Raw genomic sequence first — 14,980 nt, forward strand, 5'->3', positions numbered from 1 at the left:
AGCATTCACCCTGGAGTAGGTGGCCCTGAAGTCTTTAATTAGGTCATTACGGGGGTAATTTCCAGAGAGGTTTTAACTCCTTAGCAGCTGAAGAGCCTCAAGCCAGAGCCCAGATGCCCTGTGGGGCTAGGGACTGGCACCCACCCCACCCTCCCTCCCCTTGCCCACCGTGGGTAACTGGGTAACGGGGCAGAGGGGGCGGGGCAAGCCTTCGTTGGAACCCCCACCCCCATCCCAAGGATCAAGCATCAGGCTCACCTGCCCCAGGACGACAGACAAGGATGGAGGGGCAAGCTGGCCCCAATTCTGTGGGACCCCAGCCCAGGGGTAGCCCACCCTCTCTCTGTAGGGTGGCTGCTGGCTCCGGCCCCCGGCCCCAGCCAGCGGGTCCCGGGCTGGCCCCTTAGCTCCTCTCCTTTCCCCCTCACTCCTTCCCTCTCCGGTTCCCCTTCCCACCTCCTCCCCTCTCCTCCCTCCTGCCTCCTCCCCTCCCTCTTCCCCCTCCCCTCCCTCCTCACCTAGGAGCCCCGCGCCATGTATAATGCATGCCGTGGAAGCACCCAATAGGATTAGGCACCTCCACCCGTCTTCGCAAGAGAAAGTTTATGTAAATGACTGATGACAGCGCTATTGTGTGAGGAATATCAATGGAGTAATTACAGTTACATCGGGCGCCCGCGCCGCCGGCCCGTGTTAATTTTTCACCGGCTCCCCCGGGAGAGATCGGAGCGCGCTCCGAAGAGCACAGCTAATAATGGGAGCTCGGAGCCGCCGCTGCGCCACGCGCCCCGAGGTCTTTCTGAGCAGACTGCTAAGCACTGGCTGTCTCCCCGGAGAGCCGAGAACAGAGATAAAATGATTAAAAACTGCCAAGCGGGCCTGGCAATCACTCGCTCCGCTGTCAGCCCGAGACAAGACAAATCTCTGCGATTTTTCTCTTCCCTCCTCTCCCTTTGTGAGCCCCCAAGCGGGGATGTGGGGGGCCGGGTGGGGTCGAGGTCAGCTCCCTCGGGTAGCAGGGCCCCGGGCAGGGCAGGGGTGGTGGCGACTGGGCACTGGCCTCCAGGGGGGCAGGGGTTCGTGCAGCCGGCAGGGAGCCCCGAGGGGACCCTGGAGTCCCGGCACTCGCCCCCTGTTGGGCCCAGTGAGCCAGCTCCGCTCATCCCTCCCAGGAAAACTGGCACACCTGTTGGGGGCTGTGGGTTGGGGCGCACCTGTGAGGACACCCCAGGCAGGGCACACCCACTGGAACGCACCTGTCCTGACCCACCTGCCAGGGATACCAGGGGGGCTCACCTAGGCTGGGGGCTCCTCGGGCTTTCGGGAACCTGCCCCCTGACCCAGCACTGAGCCAGCTTGGCCCCTCTCCGTGAGCTTCCAGGCCCTGAGACCCCTGAGACCCCAGCTAGGGCACAGTGATGAGGCTCCGTGACTGCAGGCCCCAAAAGACCCCCAGTAGGGGCCACAGAAGATGAGAGGAAGGTGTCTGTCTCTTCCCAGGGTCTGGGTTCTGGGGGGCGTCCTAAGTACCCAAGTGTCCACACCCTTGACCATAAAACTAAACCTGGGCCCAGCACCTGAAAAGACAGAGGCGGAAGAGGAGGTGGCAGAGGAGGGGAAGGGGCCAGAGAGATGGGGGAGGGACTGTCACCTGCTCCCACCTCTGAGAGTGAGTGGGGAGGGGGCTCCCAAGAGCAGTCTTCAACGGTCCCAGCCTGCCCTCCACCCCCCATTCTCCAGTAAAGGTGAGAGGCGATTCCTGCTGGAACCTGGGCTGGGCTCTTGGAGCTGTGGCCACACACGTCACAGTCCAGGAGGAGCCATCTGAAGCTCTGCTCGTCATACCCAACCCCTGGGTCCCTGCCCGCACACACCCACACACACATGTGAACCCTCCCCACCCAGCCATATCAGCGCACAATGGCTGACATGAGCACACACGGTGACCCTACCATGGACACAAGCACACACCACATACCACACAATTACCCATGTCCACACACACACACACAGCACTCCCCCCACAGACACAGATACAGGCAGATGGTACAAACATGCGTGTGCACCAAGATGTGACCTCTGGGACAGACAGACAGGTGCCCTGTCTTAGGTAAAGGGTGACAGGCAGACACGCGGACACACCCACAGTGCAGCACGCACATGGTGACGTCCGCCAGGACCCACACACCGACCAGCACAGGCGTCCCTCCCACCAGCAGCCCTCCAGCGGCTGCACCAGCATCCAGATGCCGTTCAGATGCCACAGGAGAAGCTACAGTCCCACAGGAGGCGCAGAACCTGCCTCTCCAGATGCCTCCTGTTCCCAGTGTGGCGCCCACCTCCCAACCGCCATCAGCTCCAACGCAGTGAGCAGGGCAGGTACCACAGTGATTGAACTATTGGGGACGATTTACAGCAGGGACAACCCCCCCACCCCAGTCCCTGCCAGCACGGCCCATGCTAGGCAGAGGTGGGGACTAGGCAGATGGGGCGGCCAGACTGGGCAGTAACTAGGCCTGATTGGGCTGGTCCCACTGAGGCCAGCAGCTCCCTGCCCTCTGGCTCAGGGCTCTCTGGGCTTCTCCTGGGCAGCACGGCTGGACAGAGAGGGGCTGCCTCACAACGTGCCATGGACGCGTGCACACACATGCACCCCTGAAAATAGAGAGCCACACGGGCAAACATAGCACCATCGCTGACGGACCCATGCAGATGCGTGCCCACGTGCGCCCAACAGAGACACAGACACAGACGCCCAGTGCGCACTGACCTAAGTCCCATACATACTCACTGAGTCTCCACCGTGGGCCACCCACACACACACCCACGCACACCTGTACTAAGAGCCATCTGCGCTCGGGTACACGCGCCTCAACCCGGCCTCGCAGGGCCCCTTTCCCTTTGGTGCTGCCCTGCTCCTCTTGTAATTCACACAGCAGAGTGAATTTCAGGCTCAAATCTGACCTTGACACTCTCCTGCTTAGAATTCTTCCTTGGCTTCCAGTGGCCCCCCGGAGTAAAAGCCAGACTCCCCAGCGCAATGTTCAAGACCTTGCATGATCTGATCTCTCTCTGCACACCCACTACGGCCCACTTCCAGGCCTTGCACATGCTGGTCCGTGTGCCCTAAAAGCTGCTCCACTCCCCCTCTTTACCAGGAAAATGCCCCTGCCCTCAGCGTGGATAGCTATTCCTCCAGAAAGCCCTCCTCCACACCCTTGGGTCTGGGAGAGGAGCCCCGTTCCTGTGATCTACAATGCTCTGCCGGGTTTTCTCCATTGGTACCGCCAGGGACATGCCTGTCTCCCACTGGACAGTGAGCTCTCTGGGAACAGGACTGTGTCTGACTTGTGTCCTCAGTACATCAGTACCTCAGGACACTTGCACTAAACACCAGAAAGGAGGGAGGAAGCCCCAAGGGTGGTCCTAAATCCTGTGTGTGACTGAGGCCTGAGAAGGGCTGGGGCTGAAAGGGGCTGGCATCAAGGACACCCAGAGAACCCTCGGGCCATCACGAGGCTGCCCTTCTGCAGGCAGTGGCTGTCACTCCATCACTCACCATGCCCAGTATCCGTCCCTGGGCCGTGGAGTGGGGTGTCTCCCCGCTACCCGGTACTGAAGGGCTGGCAGCCCACGGGGCAGGCTCAGCCTCTCTCCTCCTTTCCCCCAGGAGCAGCAGCCCACAGCACCAAGCAGTGCAGCACTGCGACCTTCCAGCAGGCAGGCCTGAGTCTAACCCACCCACTTCCCAGCTGGGTGACCTCCCAGCAGCCTCTCTGGGCTCCAGTTTCCTCAGATGCACTCTCATGAGGCTTTAATACCAGTAAGAGCAATCAGGACAAATGCTAGCTTCCATTTCTTCATTTGCTAGTGATCTTGGTTGGGGTTTCTCGACGGCCCAATTTATAGGGGAAGAAATTGAGGTTAAGTGGCAGAAAGTGATAGAAACAAGACTGGCACCACCAGTCTCTGAAACACACTTATTCCTCTGAGCCTCCAAGGTCCTGGGTGTGACTGTGTTGTGTTCAGAGTTACAAGTCACATGTAGAGAATGTCTAGGACCCTCTGGGCGAGTCTGCCTCTAAGCCTGGAGTGTGCCGGCCAGGGCGCCTCCTCCCATTACCCAGGGTTTCCAAAATCTTCTCGTGCCCACCTCCTCCTTGTACCTTTGCCCAGTCTCCCCAGGACTCAGCGATCCACCCCCTCCCTTGCCTTTTGTGTGAGCCCTAGGATGCTCTGCCGGGAGCGACCGGCGGTGGGAAGATGACAAGCAAGTGCCTGGAAGAGGAGTCGGGGCAGGAGGGCCGGGGGACACAGGCTCGAGTCAGACCTGGCTGCGAGGTGGCTGCGTGGCCTTGGGCAGCACCCAATTCTGAGCCCCAGTCTCCCTATCTGTAAAATGGGAATGATGATCACTTCTAATTCTTAGGCCTATCAGGGGGCTTCACAGGCTGCGGTGCCCGTGACAAGCTTGGCCATGGCTTGGCACGTAGCAGGTGCTTGGACATTGAGCAAATCTGCTGAGCTGCGGTGACCTGAAGAGAGCATGGGCAGGGACGGAGCTGGGAGGGTAGGGGACGGAGGGAACGCGGTTTCTCCTCGCAGGCCACTGTCTTCCAGGACTTTGGGCTTGCCGCACCCTCCTCCCTTCTCTGACTCTGCCTGAACAACCCCTGCCTGATACAAGCCTTTCAACCTTCCCAGGTCGCCTTCATTACCCCTTTCTCCAGGCATCCCCTCCCTAAGCACCCCTCCCTCCATCACAACCCTTTACTCCCCCCAGGATTATCCTCACCGCCCTGGCCTTTCCCTGCTTCTGTCCTCTGAGGCTGAAGCTCCAGCAAGATCGGACCAGCTGAGTCGCCTCTGCTCCTCGCTCCCTGTGGAGTGGGTTCAGGAGGGTCGAGGTGGGGGCTGGCCCCAAGGAGGTGGGTGAGAGGGAAAAAAAGGGGCAAGTTGGGCTCTGGAGGCCTGGGGGTGGTGTCAATGGGACTTCCTAGGGTTTATTCTGTCAGAATTCTTTTTATAGTGCACCTGGGTGGGGCTCAGTGGGGTAAAGCCTCTGCTTTCGGCTCAGGTCATGATCCCAGGGTCCTGGGATCAAGCCCCACATCGGGCTCTCTGCTCAGCGGGGAGTCTGCTTCCTCCTCTCTCTCTGCCTACTTGTGAACTCCATCTGTCAAATAAATAATAAATAAAATCTTTAAAAAAGAAAAAAGAATTCTTTTTATAACAAAAATACTAATGACCACACTATAGTAATGATAGCTGTTACGGGACACATTTATTTCTGTTGTTTTTTGAATAATGAGCTTTGCGCTAAATTCTTCATGTCCTTCTACTGTTGACCCTTCCAATGACCTGAAGAGAAGGAACAGCTGTACCCATTTTACAGATGAGGAAACTGAGAATCAGAGAGGTCAAGGGACTCTTCTTCTAAGACAGCAGCTCACAGACAACATTAGGCTGTGCTCAGAGCCTGGCACTCTGGGGTGCTGCAGTGGGTGGGCAACTAGAGCCCATGATGGGGACAGTCCCTGAGCCCCTAGTATGTGCCAGGCCTGCTCCTGGCATCTGGCTTCCCTTGACTAGACACCGCTCGGTTCAGCGCCCAGGGCCCACCTGGCTGGGTTTCCTCCAGGCTGCTGTTATCATGAGCTCCTCAAGGGCAAGGCCTGTATTCCCCGTATTCCGTCTTGTTCCCCAGGCCTCCCTACTGCCCACACAGGGCCTGACAGAGGGCGCTCCCCACGTAACTCTGGGATGTCACCTTCGGAGACTGGCCCCTCCAGGATTCTCAGACAGCTCCATCACTGCAGGCGTTCCTGGTCTCCACCATGGAGCTTTCCAGATGCCCCTCCCCAGCCTATTCTGCAAGGGTCAGCAGCTTCTCCTCTGAGGTCCTCGGCCTGCTCTTCGTCCCCAGCCATGGAGGGCTGGGACAATCCTGCTCATCTTGGCCTGTCGGTGTCCGGCCAGCACTGCCTGAAGCAGGGGTCCTTCTGGTCGCAGGGCTGGGCTGGGCTTCCTCATTCCCTCCCTCCTGCCTTCAGAGCACACTGACACTCACCTGGGGCCTTATGAGCAGGGGCCACGGGAGGATGAGCATCTCAGGGGCCCCTGGTGGACTGGCTGAGCTAAGCTATGTGACCTTGGACAGCTGACTTCCCCTTCCTGCACCTCGGTTTCCACATCTCTGAAATAGGGATGATAACAGACCCTGCCTCGCAGACTTCTATGGGCTTAATGACTCAGTGCCTACACAGTCTAAGAAATAAAACATTTTGCTTCCCCTGTGCTGTTACAACTGTGTTCAGGGAAATCCCCATTTGGAGCAGGCAGCCCTTCAGGAGCAAAGAGAGGGAGAAAGCAGGAGAGAGGGTGTGCCACTTTGGCCACTTCCTGCCTCCTAGAGGGTACTAATTTTGCCCCCTATCCCCTATTCTGGCCCCCATTGTAGGCAGCCTGGCCCTTACATCCTGGGGTTTCAGGGACAGAAGAATGGGGACCCCGCCCAAGTCCTCATGCACCGAGATCCTGCCTTCCATCCGGCACCCACCCAATGATGCCACGCCATTCCAGGCTCTGGGCCCCCTGTAGGGAGGCTGCGTGCACCCAGACAGACAGACAACCACGGTTCACTTTTTCACTCAGTTCAAGCCAGCCAAGCACCGGCCCAGTACAAGGCTCTGTGCCAGTCCAGGGTGTACGCCGGGCAGAAATTCTCAGATCTCAGGGTACGCAGCTCTCCCAGGAGCGGAGGAATGAGGATTCACACCTTCTGCAAAGCTAAGAATCTGCATGTTTGATAAGCATTGTGAGACAGACCCAAGCTCAGGGGGCAGGCAGGAGGGAATACAGAGCCAGAGAGATTTGATGAAGCTGATGATTTTTATGCCAAACTTCAAAGGAAGACGACTTTACACGAAGGAGGGATGCTGGAGGCCAGTGAGCATGTCCTGCACGACTGTCACAGCCTGAGCCAGACATGGACAAACGTCTGAGTGTGGGGGGAACAGCAGGTGTGCTGGTGGCTGAGCACACAGGAGGAGGGGGCAGGGCCTGACCAAGGAATCTGGGAGCCAGGAGCAAGAAGCTTCTGAGGACAAGTCTCAGGTCAACAGTAGAGCAGGGAGATCTCCTTAATCCCAGGAGACCTGGTTCTAGCTCAAGCCGCCCAGGCCTCCATTCCAAGCCCAGGCCCCCAGGCAAGAGACGCAGGGACTGGGGCTGGCTACGTGGTTTGAAGTGCCCAGGACAAAATGAAAATGCAGGGTGCTTGTTCAGACCATCTTAGGGATTTCAAGAGGGCACGAGCTGAGCATCAAACCAAGCACAGGGCCTTTCTGAGTGTGAGATCCTGTGGGACTGCCCAGGTCACATGCCCATGAAACCAGGCCTGTGAATGACACAGACAAGTGGGTCACTCTTGCTGGGACCAGCCCAGAGAGCTCAGGACTCCAAGGCTTTAGCCAGGCAGCCCAGGCCGGGGACTTCCAGTCCTCCCAGCTCTAAGCCCTGGTCTCTCAGACTCTCCATCTGTCCCATTCCCTCCCCTTAACCCTCAGAACTGCCTCCTAACTTTGCCTTGACCCTGTCCCTTCTCTAGCCCCTCCACTGTCCCCACCTCTGAGGAGGCAGCTGCCCCCTCCTGCCAGTCTCCAGTCCCCAATCCCACGCATTGGCTGCCAGTGTCAGCTCCATAAAGTGCCTCTCCTGCCCTGTCACCCACCTGTACAATAATCTTCGATAGCTCCCTTCTGCCCACAGAATAAAAGCCAAACCCCGTTGCATAGCTACCGGCCCCCGCCCCCCTCTACAGCCCTGCATCCCAGCAGCCCCTAGGCAGCCTCTCCAGCCAGACTCACTGTCCCAGCCCACTTTCTCAGCCCACCAATTTAACCCCTAATATCCCTGCTTCCTGTGCCCCTACCTGGAATGCCCTCCCCAGATCCTCTTAGCTCCCACCTCCCACCTCTCAGGTACCTGCCCTGGGAACCCAGCACAGACTCCTGCTGTCGTGTTATTAACCAGACCCCTGCCCGCTGCCCTTCCCACGAACAAAAAAGCTCCCACAAACTAGTACAGCTCCTGGAGTGTGCTATTTCATTTAGTCCTCAGGACAACCCTAGAAGCCAGGTTTTTCGAGTACCTCCATTTTACCAATGAGGGAACAGAGGCTCAGAGAGGCTAAGGAACTTTCCAAGGGATGCCCAGCTAGAAAGAGGCTGAACCTGGTGTCCAGCCCAGCCAGTCAGGCTCCTGAACTACTTCTCTATACTTTTCTTTTCAATACTAACTGAGCAACTACTATGTATCATGCCCTACTCGCCAAGGCGTGGCACACACAGAGAACCGTAACGAAAATACTGCCTGACGCGTGTAACCAAAGCCAGACACCTGCTCAGGCCCAACACAAAGGACGGTGGGAGCACCGGCAGCAGTATTGGCAAGAGCCACATAACTCATCAGAAGACGTTGCATCTGCTTTCTCTTTCCAGTCTCATCACTGCTCTCAGGCAGGTGCTGGTCCTTAACAGACTGAAAGAGAGCTGTGCCACAGAGAGAGGTAAAGCATCAAACCCAAGGTCACACAGCCAGGAAGTGACAGAGCTAGATCATACTCTGAACCCCCAGGTTCCAAAGCACTGGCGTCTTTTCTTTGCCCACCTGGCAAAGAACCTGGTTAAGTTCTTGGCCTCCCAAGGAACCAGTTCTGGCTCAAAAAATCAGGGAAGAGGTCAACATGCCCAGGTATGGGGACAGAGCTGACATGATTTCTGCTTAACTCTGCCACATCACCCCACTCACTTTGCCCACGGGCTACCAGTCCTAGGCCGGCTTAGCCAGGACTTGGCTGAACAACTGAAAGTCCCCCAGCTGGGTTCCTGGTAATTAGCTGCACAGACGCCCCCATCTCTTACCGAACCCCCCTTGTGACCTCGTGCCAGGAGCACGCACCAAGTAGAGCACATGCTTGGTGCCATGATACTCCCTGTGCCCCAGGGCGAGATATTTCCTTTTACAAGTTCTTGTTATTACGATCATTACTGCTATTTTAATTTAAACCTCTGACATTCGGGGAGATGTTTCCCTGCAGCCACAAGGGCATGTCTGGGGGAGGTTGGCACTTCGGTGACTGGCCTGAACTCTTGCCACGTGGGATGGCCGGACCAGTGGGCGGCCAGCTCCGTCCTCCTTCAGGGCTCCGCGGCTGCTCACTTATCAGGCTGACATCCCACAGGGGGGCCGCCGCCCTGCCCGCCCCTCCGGCTCCAGGCCTGCCGACTGGAACCAGACCTGGAGGGGTGGGCAGGCGGGGGCCTGTGGGAGGGGGCCAAGCCCTCACCACAGGCCCCTTTGCAGTTCAAAGTGACACACTCAGGCGCTGTCCCCTTCAAAGGGCGGACAGCGCCTGCCCTGAGCTGCTGTACCCGCAGGGCAGGGGTAAAGGTGGCCCTCTCAGGGCCCGTCAACTCCCAGCCGTGGGCTGGGCCTGCTTCCCAGGGCCCTGTCGTGAACAGGCCCCACACCAGCGGCTAGAACTTGCAATGCGATCCTGGGAAAACTGCCTTCCCTCTCTGAACATCCCTGCCGTCACTGTGTATTTGCAGAGCACTCAGAAGGCACTCAGGCACGGTCATACGTGATGCTGACAATAAAGATAGATGACTCAGTCTCTCAGAGAAACAATGCCCCAAAGCCAGAACACCTGAGCGTGAGCCCCATCAGCTGTTTCTAGTTGTGTGACCCCGGGCAAGTCACTTAAACTCTCTGTGCTTTAGTTTCCACATCCATGCCACATAGCCACAGACACACCCATCTCCTCGATGCCAGACTATGCCCACCTACTGCCATGATCGTCCTTCAGGCCAAGTGAGACCCACTGAGAAGGTGCCATTCAGGGGCTTCTCCCAACCCCCAACACAGCCAGGCTGAGAAGTGGTCAAGAGGACAGGTCTTCACACCTGCAGAGCAATTCTGGTGGAGCTCCCCACGGGCTGTGTGATCCTGGGTGTGTGGCTTTACCTCTCTGAGCCCCAGTTCTGTCACCTGGAAGCCTGGGTAAACAAACGATGGTCCTTTTAGGAACTTTCACCGAGGTCTGGGTTGCCGAGGGCTTAGCCCTGAGCTTAGACGTAACGTGTGCCCAGTATATGGTAGCTTATCATTGCTACCTTATGCTGTGTGACCTTAGGGAAATCACGGCACCTCTCAGGTCAAGCTTCATTGTTGCAGAATGGGAAACAGTAATAAGAATGCCTGCCCCCAGGCAGTGAGAAGATTCAATGAGCTAATTCCCATCAAACCCACAGGCAGTGTGCAATAAACACTGGTCATTAATTATGAGGCATTCATTCAACAAGTAACATTGAGCTCTGGTGCCTGGCCACTGACACTAAACCCAGCAGAGGGCCAGATTCTGCCCCCGCAAAGGATCCCTGGAAGTTTTCTCCTGACCAAACGCCTGGGGTCCAAATCAGTTCCACTTAACTAGCTGTGTGACCTTGGGCAAGTTACTCAACCTCTCTGCCCCAGTCGTCTGCTCCGTAAATGACCACAACACCCACATCACAGCCACAGCACCTTCAAAAACTGTGAAGTGCTTCACAAACCATGTGCACTCACTCAGCAGGCATCAGCTGTGTGATTCTTGGTGGGGCTGGGGGTGATATTCTCTCTCGGGGGCCAGACCTGCCCATCACCAAGCCCCCTGCAGCCAGCCTGGCCCCCTTCTGCAGCCCAGAAACTCGGGATGTGTTAGCTCCTGCGAGGCGGCCTGAGTACCCTGCAGAACGGAGGCTTCTGTGGGCTTCCTCTCGGGTCTGTTTCCCCAGCAGCTGGAACACTTAGAAAAAAGCTCCCAGCCTGCTGGGCTTGTCAAAGCCGGGCTAGCTTTACTAGAACCAGCTTTGGACGATAATTCTGTGGTCATAACAACTATTTTCTTTACATACTGCTATGGAAAGGGGAACCCCTTGCTTTTTTTTTTTTTTTTTTTAACTTAATTGAAGACACCATCAAGCGTAAATATGCCGGAGTTTTTAATAAAAACATGATGGAGGAAAACATTCAAAGCTCAATAATCAGAAGCAATTTGCATCGTGAGCGGGGATGTCGCTCCCATTCCCCACCCCCTTGGCTGTGCTCTGCGCGGGGCTGGTTTTGGGGCTGGCAACTTTAGACCTACGGCAAAAATAATGAACAGCAGTGAGGCTTGGAGATAGTCTGAAAAATATCCTGGAAAAGAAAAACATATGCCAAAGAGTGTGGTGTAAAAGTCATATTTCATGCCTGACTTTAGAGAATGTTAATAAGGATTAGAACCATACTCCAACAGAACAACTATCAGTCAAGGCGGGGTAATTAATTTTGCTTCAGATCTCTGCTTGGGAAAATGAAAGCAGTCAGTGTTGTTTCACGGCATAGAGACTCCATCACACTAGAACAACCCTAAGAACTTCCAAAGTTGCATCCTGATCCCAGCTGAAAGAAAGCTGGCTGCTGCCGGCAGCCTCCGCTGATCTGTCACTGTGTAGATTTGGGGATCTTTTCCCAATGCTAACAATATCAAACTCTTTTTTTTTTTTTAAATTTTAGGATTGACTAATAAATATGATTAAGATAACACATCCCAAACCACATGTCCTCTGCTCAGCCTCTAACATGTGGAGTACAGATGTGTCTTCTGTGTACAGATGACCCAGTCGGCTGCTCCCCTGAGGCAGGGATCCTGGGAGACGAAACCCCGAGACGTCCTGGCAGTCCCCTGGCCCTCTGTGGCCCTGGCCAGGCCACTGGCCTCCCCGTGACCCACTGTAGAGAAGAAGGGCCAAGCCCAGGGTGTTTGGGAGTCAGACCCAAGAAGGACAGAGAGATGTGGTCACCTGGCTCTTGTCTTTCAATGTCCCAGTTTAGAAGACAAAATTGCCAAATGTACATGGCTCCGTGCTATCCAGAAAGTTCTCAAACTCATTCCATGATGGAGACAAGACTGTTACACCCCTCAGGAACCAGGACTGAAGGGCCTTCCCCTCCAGTGACCTGAGCCTCAGGAGAAAAGGGTAGGCCAGGGCTAAAGTCAGAGTCTGGGAGCAGGTTTTAGAAAGAATTGTGGAGTTGCCACATAGGCCCCTAACTTGGCCATGGGTAAACTGGGGGTTCTGTCTCCGTTCTGCCACAACTGAGTGAGCTTTAGGGCAAATACTAGCCACACCTGAGCCTCGGTTTTCCTGTTTCTACAAGGATCTCTTCAGCTGAGACCCTGCTAAAGCAGCCCAAGGTCTGGGTGGTGGGTGTCCTCCCAGTGCACCCTCTCTGTGATCACTGAAGAGGGTTCTTGGAAGCCGCAGGGAAAACCAGGCCCTGGAAATAGGGCAGGGAAGCCTGGGCCTGTTGGTGTTGACAACCAGCCAAGCTCCAGCTCTAGGGAGAGGGGGCAGCCCCTGGGAGACAAGAGCCCCTCCCAGCCTGACCAAGCAGGACTCTCCCCACCTCCCCCCACCCCGCAGAAGCAAAGCTCTGGGTGAAGGTATGAATGAGTGTCGCTCTCGACCCGCAAGAACGACCCGCAGACGAGGCTCCCCACAAATGAGCCTACCTCTCGGCTTTCCCCTGGGGTTAGAAGGGAGAAAGGAGGAGTCCCTCAGAGTTAGCTGAGGCCAGGCAGAAGGGCTGAAGCCGGCAGAAAGGGGAAGGGTATTCTACCACAGCGACAGAAGGAAGGAAGGATTGCAGAACAAACGAACGGAAGCAGGAATGTATGTCCGAGGGAGGTGAGGGCCTCCCAAGCCCACTGCAGCAGGCAAGCTGAGGGCAGGGCACCTTCCCAGAAGAAAAAGTCCACTAGGGGTCCCTGGGGAAGGGGTACTAGGACCTGGATGAGCCCCAGCTGCCTGCAGGGCATGGGTGGGGTAAGCTCTGGCCACTTGGCAGAGGCGGGAAGGTCTGCCTTCTGGACCAGAGGCTACTCTGGGGAGACGAGGAGGGTCAGGTCCCCCCTGAACTGGATGGGGTCAGGACCACCTGGAGGAGGAACTCTGTCATAGCCCCCCTCGGCCCCTTTCACCTGGGACCCACTGGGCATCTACAGCCGCATTTCTGGGCTCCTCTTAGTGCTCAGGCCCCCGTCTCCCCGGAATACCCCCAGACCTCTTCCCTGCTGAGCAGCCCAGGCCGGCGGGCCTAGGGCTTGGCCCGGCCGGGCTGATATGAACCATCTGCGTTGTCTTAGGCCGCCCCTCTGCCCACTGTCCCTCTGAACTCGGCCGGTTCCCGCGGGCCGTTTGATGCCTCGTAGGGTCACAGACCCCCGCACACAAATCACCGCCGCGGGGCTGGGGGTGGGGCGGAGGCGCTGAAACCTAATCCGCAAAGTTTGCTCCGCCGCCGGCTCACTCCTTCCCTTGCTCACTCGACCACCCCCCCCTTTCCAAACAAGGCTTATTTTTCTTGCCAAAAAACCGAAGTTGGTATCAAGTGTTTCGAGGGAGAAAGTCTCTCCCCCGCCCCAACTTGGGAGGAAGGGCCGGAGTTGTTGGCTGAGTGGGGGACTGCAGAGGGGGCTCTGGGAGGGAACCCGTGGGAGGTGAGCTCCCAGCTCCCAGCTCCGTAGGTCCGCGTCCCGTGGTTAATGTCGCAGACCCAGCTGTCTCTGACCCAGCCCTGTCCCCCTGTCCCTGGTCCCCTGCCCAGACAGTGCTCTTTCCATCCTGGCTCTCCATCCCTGTGGGGCCAGAGATGGAAGCATCACTTCCTGCCCCTTCTCCCTCCCCATAAAACAGCCCCTGCCTGTCGCTTTTACGAGGTGACACCCTGCTCTCGGCCGATCCTCCCCGCACCGCACCGGAGCCTGGACTCTGGAGGGAGGAGACTGAGCAGTCAGGCGTCTCCAGAGAGTTCCCAGGACGCACTGGGGTGCCTGGGAGACTGCCCTAGAGCACAGACTAAGAGCTTTAAAAGGAGGCTAAGGAGCCAGGTACATTAGAGACAGATTCCTCCAAAGTCTCCTCTCCTGCTCTATTGACTCTGGGGCCTCCGGCCTGAGAGCCTAGAAACCGGCCGAGAGGTAGCCGGCCTGGTCCTCTGCAGCGGTGCAGAGTGGAGCCCTGGGAGCACGCAGGTTTCATTTGCTAGGTGTTGGTTTTGCTTTTGGTTTTTTCAGCCGGTGCAGCGACCCGGAACCGCGCCTGGCCGTTTCTCCGACGCCCGCGGCTTCCGACTGTGCCGGGAGGTGAACGCCGGCGGCTAAAGTCCGCGCCCGCGGCGCCCGCTGTGCGGGCTGGAGGTCTAGTGGTCGGAGCCGGCGGCCGGGGCCCGGGCAGGGGCAGGGGCAAGGCGGCGACGGCGGCGACGTCGAGGGGCCGGTCGGCAGACCCAGCTGGGGCTGCGCGGCCGGGACGGGGAGGGGGGGAGTCAGGGGGGGCGGGGGCCGGCCGCACGACAGATCTGCACACTGTGGGACAGGGGTGGCGGCAGCAGCAGTGGCGAGAATAAAGGCGCCACGGGCCCAGCGGAGAAGCTGGTTTCCGCGGGGGTCGAACAAAGGAATTCGCCCTCAGAAGAAAGGGGCCGAACGAGCAGCCGGGAATGGTCAACCCCGGAGACTCGCAGGAGTACGAGCGTCGCGACATCAGTCCCAGGGATCCAACGAAATCCGCCCCGCGCAGGACCCCAGCCTGGCATCTCCGTTCGGCCTCTCCCTTCTTGTCAATCCCGTTTTCATGGGGATGGTGGGTGTGCACCCCCCAGCGCCACCTTTCCTGGGAAGAGGGGACAGAGCGGCCCGTGCTTTCCGTCAGTGGAGGCGAAAAGTCCCCCACCCCTCCCAATCGGCATCCTCTGGGCGTGGGGCCGTTGCCCCCATTTTCCAGAAGCTGACAATTGAGGCTCCCCAAAAGCAACCCCTTCCCCCACCCCTGCTGCAACGCATGGCGGGCTCAGGAGACCCAAGCGCCCTCCAAAACGAAAGTCGCCCCGG

The 14,980-nt window shown here is 57.7% G+C and overlaps 1 protein-coding gene and 1 long non-coding RNA gene across 4 annotated transcripts in view; both read right to left on the reverse strand.

The window, feature by feature from the left end:
* The window catches only part of LMX1B (LIM homeobox transcription factor 1 beta), an 82,832-nt gene that overhangs the window by 56,635 nt on the left and 11,217 nt on the right, over positions 1 to 14,980 (reverse strand). The window lies entirely within an intron of this gene.
* On the reverse strand, positions 11,033 to 13,153 carry LOC116570749. Its single transcript, XR_004277545.1, has 2 exons — positions 12,602 to 13,153; positions 11,033 to 11,187 (listed from the first exon to the last, which is right to left on the reverse strand). It is a non-coding gene; the product is annotated as an uncharacterized LOC116570749 (long non-coding RNA).

The sequence above is a fragment of the Mustela erminea genome, chromosome 12, assembly GCF_009829155.1.
Source record: "Mustela erminea isolate mMusErm1 chromosome 12, mMusErm1.Pri, whole genome shotgun sequence".
NCBI classification, from domain to species: domain Eukaryota; kingdom Metazoa; phylum Chordata; class Mammalia; order Carnivora; family Mustelidae; genus Mustela; species Mustela erminea.